We start from the raw sequence: 6,000 nt of genomic DNA on the forward strand, positions 1-6,000 counted from the left end.
ACACCCGCAAGCCTGTCTACAAAACTCGCTCCCAGCAGGGGGGTGGCATATATGCTACCAAGAGTGACCCGTTCACCATGAAGTGTACAGTTGACGAAGAGGAACCTACCCCCGGGGTCTGCTTTTTGTGATATGTATTGGAACTGGACCCTGGGATGTATTAAAATGGCCACCCCCCGGGAGCCCCTGGTGAACCCTGCATGATAAATGTGGTGGAAACGAAACCTGGCTAGGCAAGGGGCTTTAGTGCCCAACAGGTGGGTTTCTTGCAATAGGAGGACATCTGCCCCATACCTTTATGCCTGACGGAGGACCGCGCCGCGTTTGATCTTATTCTGAAGGCCTCGAACGTTCCATGAGAACATCTTTAGGTCCCCAAGGAGGGGTACATCTTCTGAGGCTATGATCTTGCGGCGCTAAATGGATAGCAATGGAGGGAACCTGATCTAGATGATATGCCTGCATAAAACATATAAACAACCTAACCCCCCCCCCCCCCCCCCCCATTTTTTACACTGCACTATAAGAGGTCAGATTTCCCTGGCTGTATTTGCATCCGTGTGTCTTATTTCATTTTATTTATCAGTCTTAATGAATGCCATTTTTTAAGATCAGGTATCTCGTATATTTGTCTCTATTATGACTTTATTTTTGAAAATCAAATAAATATCTTTGGAGTGAAGTACTATTTGTATCTAATGCATGGCTTTTGGTCGAATCAATAAAAATATCCCCTTACCCACACCCCACCACCCCCGATCCGTGCTGGCTGCTACTGAACCCTGTATTGCTCAGTGGTTAAACCAAACCCATCTATGAAGGCACTCTTCAAGACAGACTGTTTACTTGCCAGCATCTTCCTCTTTGACAGTAAGAAGTTTGTCTCTGCCTTTGCTAGCAAAGGAAAGCCACAGGTTAATTGCCCACTGCCCTTGTGTACTTTACATACCCTCTCCAAGGCAGTGATCCATTTATGGATCTCATCCCCCTCCTGGTAAGGAGCGACTATCTTGCTCCAGTTCCTAGCCTCAAAAGATTGCTCCCTGAACCTAGGGACACTAGTGCTGCCACCATGGGACTCTAGTCCCAAATTCTTCCTAGCCCTCTGTACGTCCAAGGTTTCCTTATCAAGGGCCAAATGTTCTTGATTGTGAAAGCTAAGCTCAGAATCAATCTTAAGCAAGTAGTATTCCATCTATAAGGAGTCCTCCCTCTGATTAGAGATGGAGGTCTCTATGGAATTATCAGAGGCATTGGAATTACCAGAGGAGGATCTAGCCCTCCCCTGCATTTTCTGTACCCTCCTATGAGGGATAAAGGGGGACCTACCTATAGGGACAACCTCTGCACCATTCGCTGGGGGATCAGAGTTCACCAGTGTGGGGTCATCAGACTTCTCCTGCTCAAGCTCAGAATCAGTGTCACTGGGGTGAACCACCCCTGACCCATCTTCTGGAGCTATCCCACCCACACTGTTCTGCCCTTCTGACTGCTCAGCTTTCTGGAGGTCATCCTGCAGCAGCATCTCTAAGAGTTGCTGAGTGTTAGGGTTGCTACCTGTCTATAACTTCCAGGGTCCTACGTTCCTGGAATTTAAGACCACTGAATCTAGAAGATTGGGAACCACTGCCTTCCCTAACTAAATACATGGTGAACTAGGTGAAGTGTGGTGTTGCACCTACCTACCCTAGTGGAAACTAAACTTCAAAAAGGATTGTAGAAAGGGCTGTGCTAGACAATCAACTAACAATCCAAAAAGTTTAGTAGAACTTACTATTTAAAAAAAAGTATTTTTCTATGTGCCTAATGCTAGTAGTGATGTTATTTCATCCAACCACATCTAGAGTAGCTGGTAAAACAGTGCAGGCTTAAATACCAACAGCAGCACACCAATGTAGGAGGTTGGCTTACTATATGGTTCACACTTATTCGAATGAAGAACCTTGCATTAATCCAGACAACCCATAGGGTGGTTTTAGTGGTATCGGCCACCTTAGAAAGCTCTCTGAGTGGTAGCTGCGGAGAGCAGCCTTCAAGCTTAGTCCAGGAGGAGTGTTAAGCAGCTTGTTTTACCAGAACTAATCTCATAGTGTAGGTTAAACGAAAAAGAACCACAAAGTGTATATATAAAAATGTCTATTTGTTACACAACACTCACTAACACATTGGTACATCCCCTACCTGGAGATATAAACACAAATAAACAACATATTTATTTTTTTGAGAAATTCAAAAGGAAAGGAGAGTCAAGGCTAGAGATCCAGCACGAGTCAGCAATACCATATCTAGGCTGAGTCTATTGTAACATTTTCTGGTGCATAGGGGCCTAGAACATGACCTCCATGTGTTCCAAACAAAGGTGGCACAAGTACCACTATAACAAATCAAACAAGGGGTGGCCCAGCACTCAAAATCATATATCTTGTAAGTGGAACTTGTTAGTAATCCACAAATTTTAAAAGCTCAATATCAAGTAAACAATGTATCAAGATCTTCCCAAACAGAAATAAAAGAAACGCTGGTAAGTTTTTGATTGTAGTTATGAAAGATTCTTTATTCTTATTTTCAATTTCTTAAAATCGCCAACGTGTTTCGTCCTCATACGGACTTCTTCAGGGCTCAGATGTACTTTAAGATCTTTGTTTTAGCTTTGAGGATTCAAGTGTGAAATTCCCTCGGATTTTAAAAGCAAGACGGCATACAACGAAAATGAAATTGCGTGTATTCGTGTTGTTCCTATTGATCCTAGGGGATCTAGTTTCTACTTGGTTTCTTTGATTATATCATCTGGGATATGTATCTCCCTTCTGGAAAAAGTAATGTCCAGTTCAGCACGCGTTAGCGAATTTTTTTTATTTTTGGAAAACCTTTTTTATTATTTTCATATTCAAGGCATAGACAATTCTGATACATTAATCAACTACATATAAACATTACCTTTGCATTGTTGAAAATTATGGCACTTGGTGTTACAGAATCATAAACATCTCGATAAAATGAGAACTGTCTTCACATTACATCTACAGCTCCCCTCCGTTTTCAATATCTGAGTCCTCCTCTACTCTTATGTCAGGGGGGTTCACAAATGTATCCCCTGTACTTATTCAAGGCCCCCCATACCTTGTTCCATTTCCTCGGGCAGCCACAATTTATAAACACTGCTTTCTCTGCCACCATGGCCATATCAAGATCCCCACACCAGGCGGCAAGCGACGGCGTCTCTCTCGCACCCCATTTTTGTGCGATATTGCGCTTTGCCACCATTATCCCCATTGTTACCCATTCCTGTGCTGGGCGTGTAAGGTCGTTCAGCTCCCACACATTTAAAATGCATCTCCTCGGCTCGGGCGCCAGTGATATCTCCACCACCTGTGATATAGTCCTCATCACTTTTACCCAGTATTCCTTTATCTTAGGACATTCCCACAAGGTATGAAGGAAAGTACCCTCCTTCCCACAGCGTCTCAGGCAGTACGGGTGTGGTGCCGACCCTATTGTGTGCAGGATATATCTAGTGTAATAAGTTCTATGTAGGATTTTTATTTGCACTAGTTTAAGTCTAGACGGTATCCCCACCTTCCGTGGTGAGGCAAGCGCCTCCCGCCATTCAGAGTCGTCGAAATCGCCCACATCTCGTGACCATTTTCCCCTGAGTGCCCCGGGAGATTGTTCACTAGCTTTCGATATGTGAAAGAGGTAGCTCGTTTATACATGCAGTCTGTCAACAGCCTATCCTCTAAGGGGGTGGCTTCAGGGACCTCTGTGCCGGGTGGTAGGACCGCCTGCAGCGCATGTCTGATCTGCAGGTATCTAAAGCATTCAGAGGGCGCCAGGTCGTATTGCGCTCGGAGGTGCTCAAACGTGGCTATTCCTCCCTTATGCCACATATCACCCACTGTCGAAATTCCAATTGCATCCCATTTGTCAAAGCCCTTGCAGTGCCTCAAGCTGCCTAGCCACTGTGTCACCCACAGAGGGGTGAGCTGTTTTATCTTTCTTGCCCATCCCATTTTAGCATGTGCTGCATGCCAGATGTCGACCGTCTGCCTAGTGGGTCCGAGTTGTATCGGTGTACGCTTTCTGTTGTAAAGTGCGGACATCATGCCTTCAGCCCGAGCCCATATCTATCTGCCTTATAGGCGGGATTCGTCTGTGGAGCATGCACCCATTGATTAATTGGATTCATTAAATCCAGGATTGGGCTGTGCAGCCGGATAGGTTCCAAAGAGTGGTTCCTTCGTGTTTGGTCTTGTTGAATTGCGCAACGGGGACAGGTCGCGAACCGTGCTTGCACGCCACACAAAGTTTAAATGGACAAGCAAGGAATACAAAGCATGAAAAAATTCGAAGTGCAATAAAGAACGGTGTGCATCTCACTACTCACTAATTACATTTGAATGAACTTCTGTCCTCATTGTGAGATAGCACCCACGTTGAAATTTGAGAATTTGGAGAGTATTGTGGCCCGCGAACATGATGATAATCACAGGAGGAGTGTTTCTTGCTAGGAACGGCTTTCAATAAACATGGGGTGATAAACAGTCTTTTTCACTGTAAAATAGCAACTCTTCTACAATGGATTGGAGGACTAATAGATGTAACATACCGCATTTAAGTGAGAAAGGGTTTAGAGTAAAAAAAACATTTCTATGTTAACTGGTTGCAAGACATTAGCTTACGGGTTAGGATAACTGAAAAGCGCAGGATACAAATCAAAGGGATTCTGGGAAATGTAGTATTAGACAACCACAGAAGTAAAGCTACCACGCTAAATATTTAATCCGCTCCGTAGTTTGGATACAGCTTGTACACACGTTTGTGACCGTTAGTCGTTAATTGAGAGGGGAGGTACAAGGGGAAGTGAATTCACAGCAGTGATAATAGCTTTAAGGTCTGATCAAGGAAAGAGCTTTATCTCAGCAGGAAAATGACGCGACGCTGGGGAATTCATGTTGTGCAGACGTGATGTGAACTCCGGGGTTTTTAATGAATAATACATATCACGGTAAGCTTTTGAGGGGATGAGACAGTAGGTGGAGTGTCAATAGATGGGGGAGAGGTTATTGAGAGAAGTAGTGAAGGGCGGTTTTTTTGAACCAGAGCTGACCGGGGGTTGGGAATGGTTTACGAAGGTGAGATTGTTGGATAAGGAAAGTAGCAAATAACCTTTTTTCTAAAAACGAGTTTGCGTAGGCTATGTGTATAATGAGAATGCACTCAGTTTTCGTTTTGTACTGTATTTAAGGAATATTACATGAATACTGATGGTGATGTCATTGAATACTTGTATTGCAGATACCCCTGACGAAGGGAAATCAATCCCGAAATGCATTGGGTGACGCAAATAAAGTCGTGATATGCAGAAACATGTATTCCTCCTGTTTTGTACCAACATCATCACTTATGGACGAATGAGTAAAATAAATCGAAGAGGAAGAAAGTTAAGAATAAAAGATTATGCGAAAAAATAAGGAGAAATTTAAAGAGGTTGAATTGAAAACTTGATTTATTGGATTCATTAAATCCAGGATTGGGCTGTGCAGCCGGATAGGTTCCAAAGAGTGGTTCCTTCGTGTTTGGTCTTGTTGAATTGCGCAACGGGGACAGGGCGCGAACCGTGCTTGCACACCACACAAAGTTTAAATGGACAAGCAAGGAATACAAAGCATGAAAAAATTTGAAGTGCAATAAAGAACGGTGTGCATCTCACTACTCACTAATTACATTATTCCTCCCTTATGCCACATATCACCCACTGTCGAAATTCCAATTGCATCCCATTTGTCAAAGCCCTTGCAGTGCCTCAAGCCGCCTAGCCGCTGTGTCACCCACAGAGGGGTGAGCTGTGTTATCTTTCCTGCTCATCCCATTTTAGCATGTGCTGCATGCCAGATGTCGACCGTCTGCCTAGTGGGTCCGAGTTGTATCGGTGTACGCTTTCTGATGTAAAGTGCGGACATCATGCCTTCAGCCCGAGCCCATATCTATCTGCCTTATAGG

Source organism: Triturus cristatus, chromosome 4_2 (genome assembly GCF_964204655.1).
Source record: "Triturus cristatus chromosome 4_2, aTriCri1.1, whole genome shotgun sequence".
In the NCBI taxonomy this organism is placed as follows: Eukaryota; Metazoa; Chordata; class Amphibia; order Caudata; family Salamandridae; genus Triturus; species Triturus cristatus.